General features: G+C 43.6%; 1 protein-coding gene across 2 annotated transcripts in view; it reads right to left on the bottom strand.

Annotated features, from left to right (window-relative positions):
• The window catches only part of Cdh13 (cadherin 13), a 1,053,312-nt gene that overhangs the window by 384,811 nt on the left and 651,961 nt on the right, over nucleotides 1-16,540 (bottom strand). The gene's annotated exons all lie outside the window — the stretch shown is intronic.

Below are 16,540 nucleotides of genomic sequence, written 5' to 3'. Positions count from 1 at the left end.
TTGTGCCCAGAAGATCTCAGTTGTGACCTCAAGAGGACATGTCTCCACCATCTGACACAACATTTTAAGAGGGTGGGTACCCAGTCACTTGTTCTTTGTGGATACTCTACGGGTCAGAAGAACATCAGCAAAGCTCTTTGGGATGACCTCCCTTTGGATTTACATGAGGCCACATGGGGGTGCGTGAGGGCCTGGAGAGAGCTGCTAAGTGGGCTTTGAGATACAACAGTGAGAGTTCTTTCAGGATGGTCCAGAGGACACGTTTAGGCCATGGAGTGAAAGCAGCAGTTTGTATTTAACAGCTCAAACTACAGACTTTCACCTGGGGTCTTTGATTCGTATCAAACTGGAAGAGAGTCTCACTGTCTGGATTCACTGCATGAATCCCAGGCTTATTGCTTTTATAAGAAAAACAGAAACTCAGGGGGTTTTGGTTTTGCTTTGTTTGAGACAGGGTCTCCAGCAGCCAGGCTGCCCTCCAGCTTGCAGTGTTGCTGATCCGGAACCTCCATCTGAGTGCTGGGGTTGCGGGCTTGCACTATCTAATTTTATGCAGTGCTGGGGGTTGAACCTAGGCCCTCACTCCTGCTAGGTAAGCATTCAATCCACTGGATCATGTCACTAGCCCAGAAACGCAGTTTTAACAGGAGAAATGTCTTTTATTAACATGGGAAGGCCAGTCTCCTGACACCAAAGCTTATGAAAATACAGAAGAAACAGAATAATGCTGATTTTTTGAACTGCATCCTGATCCTCTGTGGGCCGTAGCAATGCTGTGGTCAGTTAGAGCATTGTTTGCATCCCGTGGCTTATGGCCTTACACCTTGAAGCACTACCAAGAGTGTGGCAGAGTGGAAAGTTGGGCCTGGTGACCTTGAGCTTGACTGTGTGACTTGCTTTGGCCACTGAGATTCAAGCTTGTGTGACACAGGCAAACTTTTAATGGATCCCAGGCCTGTGTTGTGGGATCTTGAGCATCTGCCTGTCACCTACTCTCTCAGGTTTTATCATTCTCAGCAGAGACTTCTGGAGTCTGATAAATTCACAATGAGGATACTGGTTCTGGTTTAAGCAGCCTTGTTGGCCTCCACATTCTAGAAGCCAGTAGCAACTCTTTGCTTTCGATTCTGAGTAGCGAAATTGTCTCTGGGATAAAACGGTCAGGTTTGGGAACCATCCTGTACATTCTCAGAGCTGGGCAGATGGTTGTAGAGGGAGAAAGAGAAAGCTGTAGAACATGCCAGGACCCAAACATCTGGAACTCTGCCCAGCACAGACGACCCTTGGCCAGTCAAAGAGCATGCCCATAAGAAACACAAGTACTGGTTGAAGCTAGCTACTTCCGTTTCACAAAGGTGTTTAAACTGTAGCAGGAATAACCCTGAGCAATACTCTAGCATGAAGGCAGATGGAATGGGGTGAGGAATGCCCTGCAGAGGGTCTGAGAACACAGCAGAGCCTGCCTGCTGGCACTGTGAACAGCACTCAGGCTGTGTAGATTTCCTTAGTGGGTGAAGTAGCCTGGTTATAGCAGGGCTGCTCCCCCCGGCGCTTTCTCAGCAGTCTTCCACCTATGCTCTGAGCATCATTTCAAGAGCCTTTGTGTTTCCACTCAAATGCACTACCCTTGTCTCACCTTTGCTCTCAGAGCGGGGTCCACAACCTAGCACACAGGGGCATCCCTGGCTGTCATTCACACTACCCTGCTTTCTCCTAGTCATGGTGTTGCAGGAATCCTCACAGATGTCCTTTGCGCTGCACCTCTGCTCCATGCAGTCCATGCACCAGCTACAATACAGATACTCGGCCATCTCTCAGAGTCCAAGAACTGTGCTGGGCTGTTTTGCTCTGTGGCGTTGGAGCCCAGTCTAGTCCTGGTGTAGAACTCAGGCCACCAGGGTTGATGGATGAGCCAAGGAATGGAAAGGACATTCATGCATCACAGTGAACTGATAAGAACTCAGGTCTGAGGGAATGCTCACCTAAAAGCCTTGCTGAGTGCACACAAGACCCAGGCATCAGGAAGTGGTGTGGGAATACACTTGGAATTCCATAACAAGGAGAACTCTTTTTATTTCATCTTTTTTTAATTTAAATTTTATATAATATATTTTGGTTATACTCTTTTCCCTTCCTCAGTTCTTCCCAGATCTTTTCCATCCCTACAAACTTGACTCTATGACCTTTTTCTCTCTCTCAACCCCAAATTCCTCCAAAAAAAGAGAAATGAAGATTGAAATAAACAAAAGCAACAAAAACCCAGTAAGACAAAACAAAACTGGCATACAAACACACAAACACACACACACACACAGTTTATTTTATGTTACAGACACAGACTCAGGTAGGAGGAGTGCTTAGGAAAAAGATAAAATATGTCTGAGATCCAGAGACAGTGGTATTGCTGGGTAGTAGAGTCCTTACCTAGGTATGCATTGTCCCTAGGCTCCATGTGACACCTTAGGCTCCATGTGACACCCTAGGTTCCATCCAACATCCTAGGCTCTATGCAAAACCCTAGGCTCCATCCAACATCCTAGGCTCCATGCAAAACCCTAGGCTTCATCTGACACCCTAGGCTCCATCCAACATCCTAGGCTCCATAAAAACCCAGGCTTTATCTAACACCCAAGGCTCCATGCAAAAAACTCTAGGCTCCCTGCAACACCTTAGGTTCTGTGCAACACTCTAGGCTCCACGCAAAACCCTAGAATACATGCAAAACCCTAGGCTTCATCCAACACCCTAGGCTCCATGCAACACTGCCTAGTTTTCTTAGATCATAGACTCCTCTGACTTTAATCTAGACTCTGAAGTGTATTTCAGGATTTCATTTCTTGTAGGAGAAGATCTACTGCTGGGCATGTATGTATGACTAGTCACACAGTGGATGAATACATCAGACCACATCTACCACCATGTAGACCTTTAGGGTAATAGCTAGTGAATTCTGAGAATAATCTTTGTAGACACAAAGGGGCTGGAAGTGGAGCTTCCACATGCACACCTTTAGCCTCACCTCTGTGCTCTATTATTCCAGGGTTGCTTCTCTCTTTCCTTTTATACTCTGGCTCTAATTCTCAGGTCTAGAGCAATCAGCTCACCTCCAGATCACTACATTCCACATCTGCAGAATTCACTCCCTAGAGGACAAGAGTCTGGCTGGATAAAGGTGGGTACTTCAGAAACACATGCTCATCTACATAGGCTTCTGTTTTAAAGGGTAACTCACAATCAGTTATAAACCAGCACCTTACATGCAACGGCTCCTAGTTTTTTCTTTTTCTGCTTTTTGAGACAGGGTCTCATTGTATTGTCCACACTGACCGTGAGTTGTAGCAATCCTCCTGCCTCAGTCTCCCAGGTGCGTAGTACAATTAGGTACCTGCACTTAGGTAGGAGGTATGACTAGTCTCCTGTATTCTTTAATTACTGTCTTCCTCACTTTGTAATGTGGCCACCGTGGTGACTGTCAGAACCTTGCCCATGATTACGCAAGGTTCAAAATTCTTTTCTGTCGAATTCCCAGGCCCTTCAAGGCTGTCTTATATAGTCTTAGTAGAGGCTGAGCATGAAGGGAAATGCCTTAAAATTCTACCTCAACCATGGCATAAAGATGAGCGTGTTTTAAAGATGCCATATACCTAATCCCAGGCTCATAAGCTTGGGTGTCTCTTACATATAATTTGAGGTTTAAAGTCAACATGGGAAATGGGTAAGAAGTGTGTATTGTGTGGCATATGGGGTCTACTCTTTAAGACTCCAGGGGCCCTTTCTCTTCCCACATTGGAACAGATGCCTGACATTCAACTAAGCCCTGAGATTGATAGCCTTACCTTTACAGGGAGCAAGCAATAATAACATGTTTGACTGCCAGACTCAGGCCTAGCTTCTGATCAACTCTCAGTATACTCCACACACTTCCAAGGCAAAGCAGAAGAGAACCACTTAGCACTTGTGATTTTTTTAAAGATGTCTTCTCTCCATTTTCTCTTAAGTAAAAGACATACCTTGCAAAAATTCCATGTGTATAAGATAGAATGGTATCTTAGTCACTTAGGCTTGATTTTCTGCCTCTCATAAGGGTATGTGGTACTCAGTGGACATAGATCTCTAGAGAGGGACACTGGGAGGTCTTTGAAGACTAGACATAATGACATTTATTCCTGTATAGGCAGCTGCAAAATTTAAATGTACAGAAATGACTTCAGTAAACTTGGCAGCTGAACACATCAGCCTGCAGTGTCAGGGCCTATTCTGCCTATAGTAGGTTAAACTGACCATATTTAGTAGAACAGACAGGCTTCCCAATTCTAAGAAGCACTCAGCACTAGTATGCTTTAATGTTGCTGTGACAAAACATTTTGACCAAAGGGGATTTAGAGGATGAGAAGGTTGATGCGGCTTACACTTCCAGGGCACAGTCCATCATCAAAGGATGTCAAGGTATGAACTCAAGCAAGAACTTGAAGCAGAAACCATGGAGAAATACTGATTACTGGCTCACTTCCTGGCTTGCTCAGCTATCACTTTTACACAGCCCAGAACCATCTGCCTAGGGATGGTGCTGCCCACAGTGAGCAAACCCTCTTAAATCAAGCAGCAACTGGGACAATCCTTCAGAGTCAAGCACTAGACCAAGCTGACCCAGGCAGTTTCCTTCTGAGAGCCTCTCCTCTCAGATGACCCCATGCTGTGTCAAGTTGACAATCAAGGCTGGCCAGGGTGTATACCTCTAATCTCAAAAGTCATATCATCTAGCTGTATCTCCTATCCTAGCTCCCTTAAGCTTGGAAAAATCAAGTTTGTCATGTAATTACCGATATTAATTTTTATATCAAATTATTTTGATATTTCTTCCATACACTTATCTAATCAGCAGTTAGATATTAAAAAACATTTGAAGGAATAACAACAAATCTACAATTGTCTGAAACATTTTCCCAGCTGGGAAGATAATTGGTTAACAAAGAAGAATAGTGACATGGAAACTATTATAGATTGCCAGCATCCCAAAGTGAGGTGGGGGGTGAAGAAAAGTTTATTAAAAATAAATAATACTAGACATGACATGCATAGCTCATTACACCTGGGCATATTTTTGATTAGGGGCATGGCAGACAACGGCTCTTCAAATGAGATTTGACAGCAGGTAAATTACACAGTGTAAGGGTTTAAGTTGATCTACACAACAACAACGTCTTGATCATAAATAGGATTTGTGTGCCGGAAAAATACATCCCATCATTAATGAAACAGACAAATGAACGGAAAAACATCATATCGCAGTGTGGTTTTAAGTAGCTTACCTTAGCAATGTAATGCGGGCAGTAAGTCATGCATAAAACCCTGTAAAAGCTCATTAAGTCAGGATCAGTCTAGTCAAAGCAGCACATATTTCAAGTAACTGTTCTTCCTTAGCCAATTCCAGACGCTATTGTTTAACAACATCAAGGAAAGTAATGGAAAATAAAGCCGTTGTCATTCATTGTAAGTTATGTGCCCTGAAAATGCTTGCATTTTAAATTAGCAGTACAAAGGACTCTATACAAGCTGTGCAGGTAGGGTCCTCATGCCACATAGTGAAGCTGTCCTATACAAGAGTATTGGAGGAGCAGGCAGAGAGAACAGGAGCACTGAGGGATGGGAGGAGCATGGTGCATGCTGTCCTCCGGACTTGCTGGGACTGTTGCTCACATGCACGTATAGCAACCATGGTTGGCTGTATAAGGCTTGCACAATATCTATCTAATTGAAGTTCCAACATGGTCCCTAGCTGAAGAGCTGTTAGCAACTGATGGCTACTGGGTGGGTGGATGGTCACTAACAGGTTACCTACATCCCAGTGGATGACCTTACACCCATATACATATGGGAAGTACTAATTGGTATAAGTGAGTTATTTTTTTGAAAAGATAAAAGAGGGTATGAAGCTGCTAGTGAGTAATTTGTGGGATGCAGGGAAGAATTAGAGGTAGGGAGTAACATGGTTTGTAATTAAGATACATGGTCTATAACTATGAAAATTTCAAAAAACAATTAAGTGATAAAAATAAATATAATCAGGACCCACCATCACGTGGGTTGAGAACTCTGTGTATGGTGTGTGTGTGTGGGGGTGCACATGCATATGTATATTTGTGACAGCCATAGTACATACGACCTTGGGTTTCAAGCCTCAGGCCTTATTCATCTTGTTTATTGAGGCAGGATCTCTCACTGGCCTGGATCTTGATAAACAGGCTAGGTTGGCTGGGTCTACAAGTCTTGTCTCTCCCTTTCTCATGCTGGGATTACAGGCTCGCTGTCATACTTTTTTTCTACCCTCCCTTCCTTCCAAACCCTAATTCTAACCCTAACCCTAACCCTAACACTCCCTCTCTCCCTCCGACCCTCCTTCCCTCTTTTCCTCCCTCCCTCCTTCCTTCCTTCTAGGTTCTAGATGTCAAAATCAAGTCCCTGTGCTTCAAGGTTAAACATTTACTGAGACAGAGCTATTTCCCTGGCTCGAGCACTTCTAAGCTTGGCAGCCTCACCCTTTTGAGGAGCCATTTGCTTTACTGGGTTATTAGTATGGGGTCAACTTCCCGAAAGTTGCTTTTTAAGCTTGCAGTCATCCCAGGCTCTATTGGCACTATGAGCAGGAAGGATGGCTGTGATTTAGGGATGTGTGGAAAGCCTAGCATCTATGGAGTGGGACACCAGCATCTGCGTTTACAGATTTCAGCTCGTCAAAGTGGATCACTTTCAAGGCCATCAAGCCATCAATGCGTCTGTCAAAATATCAATAGCTGTGCAATCTGCCAGGTAGCCTTCAAGGACTTCTCTTTCAGAACTGGCTGTCATTTATTCTATGTTCCCCATTACTAAAAACGTAAATAGGCCTGGAGAGGGATTTGTGAGTGTTTCAAAAACAGTTCATAAACTCACAGACACATGCAAGAGCTCTGCTTGTTATTAGGACTTAATTGCTGTCTCTTCCATAGCAGACTGGGAGATGACGGAGTGATGGTTCACGTGCGTTGTCAACTTGACCGCAGCTGAAATCAACTGAAAGGCAAGTCTGGATACTCCTGTGAGGGGTTTTCTTGATCAGATGATTTGGAGTAGGAAGATAGACTCCAAATGGGCTTCTAGTATAGATTAAAGACAAGCAGCTCTCCAGGAAGCCTTCAGCCCTTCACATCCAGACTGGGACTGCTGGGGCATCTAGCCTTGGGGACTGTGTAACTACTGGGTTCTCAGCCTCTCTGGTGTGAGCTACTTACTTAGACTGCATAGTCCAAGTCAATCTAATAAATTGTCTTATATATACTCACTGCTCTGTTCCTCTACAGGATCCAGATACAGATGGGAGCTGGCTACTTGACCCCGGTACAATCAGTGTCTCCTGCTGTCATCCTTGTGAGCCCCCTGAGATGATTCCTGGGAAATCTGTACTCTATAGCAGCCTCTACATATCCAAGGCTAGAGTCACAGCTATGGCACCACAGCTGGAATTCACATGCAAATTGTGAGGCTGGCCTCTACTAGTTCTCCCTATATATCTAAGCTCCCACTGCTGTCATATTTCACAGTCACACTTACAATGTAGGTTTGAAGGCAAAAGAGAAACCCTTGAGTTCTTTTGAGGTAGGGGTATTCTGTTTCATCATATGATACAGGAGATATCTGTAAGTTTGGACTTCCGAGCATCCCTTCTCTCTTTGATAAGGAACAAAGCTCTTATCTTTGGGCCATTTTCTTATCCCCATCCCTAGCTATTCTGGTGCGACTCTCAATCATGAAGTTATCTCCTCCAATTCTATCCAAAAGAGGCAGGCTCATGATCCAAACTAAGTGATTCAGAAGCACTCTCTTCCTAAATGCATCTGTGTTGCATAAATTTTCTGGTTGGAAGTTGGGTGAAGAAGGTTTAACCCATTGTTTCTCAAATGTAAAGTCTCTAGTTGTCTCTGGCTTGGGTTCTTATACTGAACTGTGTAGAGGAATTTTAATCCAGCAGCAAGGCTGCTCTAGGTAGAAGACAGGCCCTTAGTACACACCTCTAATCTCAAACAATGAAGGTAACGTTAGTTTGTAGAAGGAAGCAACCATGTTTGAAACTGATGTCTAATTGAGAGAAAGACAAAGTGACGGATCAGAGAAAGATCTGACAGAATAGGATATACCCAACTCTCAGGAGAAGAGAATGGAAAGGGAGGCTACTTAAGGGGCAGTACAGAGAGAAGGAGGAGGCAGGTTTGCCAGGAGAGTCTTTCAGAGACAGGCTGAAGAGAGAACAAGCTAGACACAGGTGAAGACAGAACGAGCCAGAGAGTGAAAAGGAGCCAGAAGATTAGAACAGATTGCCAGAGTTAGTTTGAGGCCAAACAGAACAATTCAGTCAGAGGCCAATAGACAAGCCAGACTGAAACAGTCAGCTTGGAGAGGAGTTTGAGCCAGAACAGCCAGCTAGAGTTCAGAAAGAACAAGAAAGGGTGAGCTTATTCAGTAGTAAGTCTCAGAGGCTGAAAACATTCTAGGCCTTGATAAGATTGTACAGAACCACAGAACCCCAGGCAGCCCGAAGGATGTTCCTTGAAGCTGCTCCACATCTATGTGAACACCAACAATCTCATTCTGTGCATCTGCCTGAACTGCAAAGATGGAGAAGAGATGTAGATTATAAGGAGAGGCAGACCTTCCTCATCACAACATGGAGAAATGAACATGGAAATGGAAAAGGAGGGAGACCATATTATTTGCCAAGGTTATTCAGTTATTTCAGGAAGAGAAAAAGACCTTCATTATCATAAGGTGCTGTGGTTGTAAAGATGCAAAAATTGGGTTCAGGTCCTGATGCTGGGCCTTTTTAACTTCAAGGCTTACTTGCCCCTAAAGAGACTCAATCAGGTTCATATAATAACAAAACGTGTGCTTGCATGTGCCTGTGTGAATATCAGTGAATGTACATCACACATGCTGACTTGGTGCCTGTGGCTTTGGGAGTTCCCATCCCTGGGATGACAAAAAATCACTAGATTATTCTTAAATTAGGAGAGGGAGGAGTTGGGGTGACTACAAAGTGCTTGCTCCATGTTCATGGCAGCCAGCTCTGAAGTAACTATCTGTATAGCACTTCTGTATTTCTATTTTTGCAGTAAACCTCTGTGCCACAAAGCTTAATTCACACAACGGGAGCCAGAGTCCTGATGAGGGAGCTGGCTGGAAGTCTTGAAGGAAGGGAGACCAGTGACTGAGGTTTGAGATGAAGTTTGAACTCTGCTGAGTCAAGTGGCCACAAGGAACTTGAGACCCAGCCAGGAATCCAATCTCATCACACACAAGGATGTTATGAAGAAGAACTGAGAGACATTACAAGTGGTAGATGAAGAGAGGGGGGCCTCAAGTAGGATCTACACAGCAGGAACAGGGAGGTCAGGTACATGTCATCTGACAGAGGACATCCCTCTCCTCCGTGGGCTCTGGGTGACTGTGTTGTTCTCCTGGAACCATCTATAAGGTGAACGTGAATCACTCTGTTGACTTTAGTCTTCCAAGGACTCAGGGAAGTTTAATTAGGGAAGCTTCTTTACCTGGTTCTCTACTAACGGAAGCAAATGATTTTCAACCAGAGAGTCTCTATTTTGGGGTCATGGTAGATATTACTTTCTCCCAAGGGAACGCTAGCTCTGGGGGTCAACATATTTGCCCATGAGTGGACATAAGACAGCATAGCCCACTGCATAGATACCAGGATTCATTTGGAATTAATGGAAGAGGAGAGACCGAGGAGCCTCAAAGATAGCAACCCCAGCTAAGGAGTGGAAAATGGACTTTTAGGAGCTGTAGGACCCAGTCCTACCTCCACGTTGCATCTATATGACCCTCTCTGTCTCTGTGCACATGCAGACACATACAGACACATACATACACCCATTTACTGTATTTGCATAACCACACACATGTGTATTAACCCTAGGTTTTAGCTTCTCTGGGGCATCCATTGTTCATTTGCTACTTCTCAGCCAACAATCACAGAAACTAATTCACCTAATCAAAAATGCAATTACTCGTTTCTCAGATTGCTGTTTATTTGACAGCCTTCTGATTTTCCCACTTTTACCTAATTTGACAGGGAATATTACAGACATAACTAGTCTTTCAAAATGACTTTCACAAGGTTAGTTCTCCTGTTAATTGACCCTCTGCGTTGGCAATTTATGAAGCATATTAATTTCATCTGTCACTTCCAACACAAAATAAATGTGGAAAATGGCCTATCTTTCATAAGGGACCTTATAAAGGAAGGGTGTCAGAATTCTTAATTAATGTATGCATATCCCCTCAGCCGTTGATTCTGTGTGGAAATTCATACCCTCTCATCTGAAGCTCTCTACTGTTTATAAATGTTTTGTTATTTTTTCATGATGGAGGAGAGACACCTCCACTCAGGATTTTCAGCCAGGACCATAAATCACTGCTGTGGAATGAAGCAGGCATTTGCCTCGAAGGATTCCCAGAGATCATAAAGGCCAAGGTTTTTTACTTTTTAAAAAATGCACCAGTGGGGTGAAGAGATGGCTCAGTGGTTAAGAACTCTGGTTGCTCTTGTAGAGGACCCAGGTTCAGATCCCAGCACTCATATCTGACAGCTTACAACCATCTGTGACTCCAGCACCAGGGCATTTGGTACGTTCTTCTGGCCTCTGCAGATCTCTTCATCTCTGTATGTGTGCGTGTGCACATGTGCATGCACGTGTGTGTGTGTGTGTGTGTGTGTGTGTGTGCGCATGCACACTGCTTTGCCCTGGTTTGGAATGTATCTATCGTCATCTCACCTCATCTGTTCTCCCTCCAGTAAAGACCTAAGGCTCCCTCAGAGGCAGCTCATAGCATCTCTCTTGTGTTTTACACAGGAGCAACCTTTCAAGTAAAGGGGAAGGATGGCCCCATGCAAGGGCTCAACTCCCTTCACCCAACCTTGGTCCTCCCTAAAAAGGTCAGCTTAGGAAGCCTTCCTTTCCTAGGTGGCACGGAGAGCCACTCAGGCACAGCATGAACAGTTTCTGAAATCCTTTAGGCCCATCACAGCTTCACAGGCTCTGTCATCCAAGTGTTTGCTTTGTTTTGTTTTGTTTTTAACCACTCTTTGCCTCACTCAGAAAATCTTCTACTCCTTTTGAGAGGAAACTAAATGTAATTTTCAAGTTCAAGGTCTTCATATAAAAAGTCTCGCAAATGCTTACAGTCCCCCGAGGGAAGATGATGCCCAGGACACACTTGAGCCAAGTTTACCTTCTCCATTCATTCCCTCCTTTCTGCGCCATTCATGTTTTCTTTTTCTGTTTTGCTGGTCAGAGAGGATTTTTTTTCCTCTTCCAAACAGCTTGTTAAGGCAACCTCTGAAAGGTCATTCCAGACTTTAGTAAAAACAATGTATTCAGAAAATAAGTCTGATTGTTAGCCTGGCGGTGATGCTATAATAGGAACTGTAGGCTTTCTTTGTTAAAATAGCAAACACACACACACACACACACACACACGTACATGGACACATATACACTCATACATATGCACACACTACATGCACACACATATACACATACATACAGTGCACATGCACATGCATGTATGTGTGTGTGTATATATATCAGTAAGGAAACACAAGAGTGTGTTAAGGCATACTTGCCTTTGACTTCTGCACAGTATATTTAATAAAAGCCTGTTGTAGGGCTCTTATAGTAAAGGGCACTTGGCTTCTGATTGAGGAATACACGCCAGAGATTTATGCACAGAACCATTTCTTTAAAACGTGTAAATTACAAAGGTGGCATGTTGTAAGATCCTCATCAATCATAAAACATATATTTTGGATAAGGCTTGAAGTGCATAACCTAAACTTCAGAGAACTCAGCACGAAAGCACTGCCACAGTCAGCCAGAGAGACGCATCTGTATCATCAGAAAATAATTACTACTCGTTCTGGTGCTATCACACAGTAAGAGCGCTAAAACGATGCTCGGAGCAAGAATGGTTTCTGCAGAGAAGAAATTCTTTTCTTCATTTAATCATATAGCCCAAACTAACACCAGGAGTGTGTGTGTGTGTGTGTGTATGAGAGAGAGAGAGAGAGACAGAGAGATACAGAGAGAGATACAGACAGACAGATAGACAGAGACAGAGAGAGAGACTGAGATAGAGAGACATAGGAGATACAGAGAGAGACAGGGAGATAGAGAGACACAGAGAGATACAGAGAGAGACAGGGAGATAGAGAGACACAGAGAGATACAGGGAGAAAGAGAGAGAGAAGGAGAGAGAGAGGGAAGCAGACAGAGACAGAGAAATAGAGATACACAGAGATACAGAGAGACAGAGAGATAGAGAGACACACACAAAGAGAGAGAGAGACAGAGATAGACAGAGACAGACACATACACACAGAACACTTGTAGTACTTGTAGCCTGCATTAGATATCTCTTCAAAGTTATAAAAATACTTTTTATAATGAAAGACATTCTATTAAAAAAAAACCAAAAATATCTTTTACAATATAAGATATTATTTAAAAACCTCAAATGCCTTTGTACAGCATTTCTTCATTTCTGTTCTAAAGTGGCCAAATCACACTCTCATGCCTCTGCAGCCCCTGAAGCAGTGTTGACTTTTTAAACTTTTTTAATGAAACCCCGAGGGAAGACATTTGTGGTTAAATAGAGAATTCCTGGCCCCGAAGGATGGGGTGATTCTGTTAGTAAAACTGCCTCTGATGGTACTTCGGAAATGTCTGCACATCTGCACAGAGATGAATTTTGCTTTCAGCTAGCTGGTAGAAGGATTCTAGAACATCCTGTGGATTTGAGCTTGGGTCAGGCAAGCACTAATTGAGATTTGACCAGAGGCTGGAAAGATGGCTCAGTTGGTCAGGCAAGTCCTTGCTGTGAAAAAATGTGAAGTCTACCATCTGGATCCACATATGAGGCTAGGCATGGTGATGCACACCTGTAAGCCCAGTGCTGGAGAGGCAGAGGTGTGTGGACCAGTCAGGGTCAGCGGCTATCAGCTTAGAACTGGGAACAACTCAAGTCCTACTGAAAGAAAAGCAATGTGGAAGGCCCTGAGCTGGAACATCTGGGATTATCTTTTAATCCACACAGGAATATGCACACGCGCATGCTCATCTATACATATATGTGCATACATATACCTGCATACTTACCTATATACGCATATGCACATGGGCATGCTCATCTATACATATATGTGCATACATATACCTGCATACTTACCTATATACACATATGCACATGGGCATGCTCATCTATACATATATGTGCATACATATACCTGCATACTTACCTATATACACATGTGCACATGAGCATGCTCATCTATACATATATGTGCATACATATACCTGTATACTTACCTATATACACATGTGCACACAAGCATGCTCACCTTTACACACAGGTACACACACCTTTATACATGAATGCTCACATGTACATAGACATACAGGCATGCTCACTTATACACCCATGTGCATATACACATGCACACTCATATATATACACACAGGCTCATACACACATACACACTCACCTATAGACACATGTACACACAAGCATGCTCATCTTATATACACATGTGCATACACAAACACACATGAATGCTCACTTATAGACACATGTACAGACACACACATGTGCTCTCACCTATATACACATGCTTATACACACATGCACATTCACTTATAAACACATGAACACACACATGCTCACCTATACACACATATACGTAAACACACACAAAGACTCGACCGATGCTGAGACACTATAGTCACACACCTGGCTGTCTGATGGTGTTAGCTACAATTGGTCACCTCACATTCACATTTGTCAACACTTCAAGGGAAGAGGTACTGACTCCCATTTTACAGAGGAAAGAAAACACAATACCGGGCAAGCAAGGGCCATGGGTACTGGGCCGTCCACCTGGCTGTCTCTAAATCTACATGCTTCACGTTGTCTTTATCCCACTGTGTCAAGCTCATAGCTGCTAAGCAATTCAAGCCCTAAAGGTGCCAGGTCTTTCTATGGCACCACAAGGAAGACAAGACTCCCCAAAGCACGAGGCATTTAAATACTCTGGAAATAGAAAGATAACACCAGGTCTGGACAGGTCCATTGGAAGATTATAAGTTATTTAATCTGCTGGGGATACAAGCAGATTCTAAAAATCTTTGTAAAAGGGCTATTGGCTGGAAGACTCCATGGTCAAGCATCCTTTCCTTCACATGGCTAGGTGTCTAGAAACAAAAAAAAAGGGAAGTGAAGGATGTGCGTCTCTCCCCAGCTCTGCTTTGTATGATGCCTACATGGGCAGAGTCTTCAATTGTCTTACCGGGCTTCCATCATAACTGCCATCTCTCCCTCTTTTCCTGGTCCCTCTCTCCCCTTTCCCTTTTATTGTTCTCCATCTTCCCTCTGTCTCTTTTCTTCTCTCTTTCACTCTCAGGAATCATGTCATTATTTTAGGTTACCTTACCTCTTTTAAAGTTGCTGCTGGACAGCAACAACTTTGGATGGCAAAAGCTTCCTGCTTTGCAGTGAATGTACAGGTCATTCCAATTACACGTATTTAAAGCTTAAGGGGAAATCTACTTTGCAAAATATACAGTGTGGAGGACCTTCCACGAATAGAATTATTAAGGTTAATAATTATACACAAGAAAAAGGGAGGGAGGGAAGGAAGGGCTATGGAGAGGAGGGGAGGTGGAAGGAGCTAGGGACAGACGGGGGATAGGGATTGAGGATCAGAGGAGGAGGGGAAAGAGGAAGATGAAGATGAATGGGGAAGTTTTGAGGAAGAAGGAAAACAAGAGGAAGAGGGGAAGGAGGGAGGAAGGACAAGAGAGGAGGCAGGGGAGGAGAGATGCAACAACAGTAAGAGATGGAGAGGGATGGAGTCTGTCACTATGGATGCCCAACTCACTGATATTAGTGACTTCACCAAGGGCATAAGATCACAGCAATTTCTACCCCAGTCTGTAAGCCACAGGACATCTGACCTATGCCTTACTTGTACACACCCCTCTTCCCATAACACGTATTTTCACCATGCCCCCTTTCAGTCAAGAACTTATGCCAATGGGCACTTATGAAGTAGATTCATTTCTTCACCAGCCAGCCAATATTGTCTCTATATTAGGGAGACCAAGTGTTTGTCATTTGACAAACATCCTATACTGACTGCATAAACTTTTCAAGTCTTACTTTCCCAGACACAATGCCCACTTTATTGAGATTTAGAAAGAACCCTGAGAATCCCGTGGAGACCCGGCATTTAAATTTGAACTCTTTACTTCTCTCACCCTCCCCCTTAAAATGTGTCTTCATCAAAGTTCTAGTGCTGTGAAGAGACTCCATAGCCACAGCAACTTTTATAAAAGAAAACATTTATTTGGGCCTTGCTTATATTCAGAGGTTTAGTCCATTATCATCATGGCAGGAAACATGGTGGCACACAGGCAAACTTAGTGCTGGAGAGGTAGCTGAAAGCTCTGTGTCTTTGCAAGCAACAGGCAGAGAGAGGGAGAGAGAGATACTGGGCCTGGACTGAGCACTTAAAACCTCAGAGCTCTACCCACAGTGACATACTTCCTCCAACAAGGCCACACCTACTTTAATAAAGCCACACCTCCTAGTAGTGTCACTCCCTGGTGATCAAGTATTCAAATCTATGAGCCTAGGCAGGGCACTTCTATTCAGACTACCACAAATTAGTTTCCTGATCCTATTCAGATCTCTCTAGATCAACAGCACAACTTTTCCTAGAACTAAAACTTGCCTCTTCATTTAATGAACTACTCATACACAACCAACTTCCTGAACCTCCTGGTTTTTATACTTCAGTAGACTGCACGCTCTGTGAGAGAAAAAAAAAATTTCTTTAAAAACTAAAAGATGTATTTGTATTGTTTTAAATTATGTATGCATGTGTCTTTGAAGGGGTGTATGTATGAGTACAGGTACAGGCAGAGGCCAGCGGAGGGTATCAGGGCACACGGTGGTTGTAACTTGTCCATTGTGAGTTCTGGTAAGTAAACCTTAGTCCTGACCTCTGTGAGAGTAGTGTGTGTTCTTAAGTGTCGAGCCATCTCTGCAGCTCCCTAAATCTGTATTTCTCATGAAATTGTTTCATATATGGCTGGTTTCTTGCATCCAGCTTCACTTCACACTTGGGCTTCTATACTACTATCCAGCCAAAGAACTCTGGGAAGTCCTTAACTGTAATGTTTCATGCCCAGGGTCACTGCACACCCTGGGATGGCTCTTTCCATATCTGACACTAGGAGACCAGCAAGAGTCTGAGTCATTCTATAATACAGGCCAAGTCTAGAGAAATAGAGGAAACCTTTTCTGGTGATTGTGGAATCTCAATGTTATACCCCAAGATGTCATCTAAGCCTGGCCCCAGAGTCCGGTGCTCTTTAAGAGCACTGAGGTGAGGTTTCTGGACCAGCTTGGGAACTAAAGAGGGAGCTTTCTG

The sequence above is a fragment of the Mastomys coucha genome, unplaced genomic scaffold (assembly GCF_008632895.1).
Source record: "Mastomys coucha isolate ucsf_1 unplaced genomic scaffold, UCSF_Mcou_1 pScaffold22, whole genome shotgun sequence".
In the NCBI taxonomy this organism is placed as follows: Eukaryota; Metazoa; Chordata; class Mammalia; order Rodentia; family Muridae; genus Mastomys; species Mastomys coucha.
Note: the sequence above shows the minus strand (reverse complement) of the source record. Positions and strands in the feature narration are given on the sequence as shown.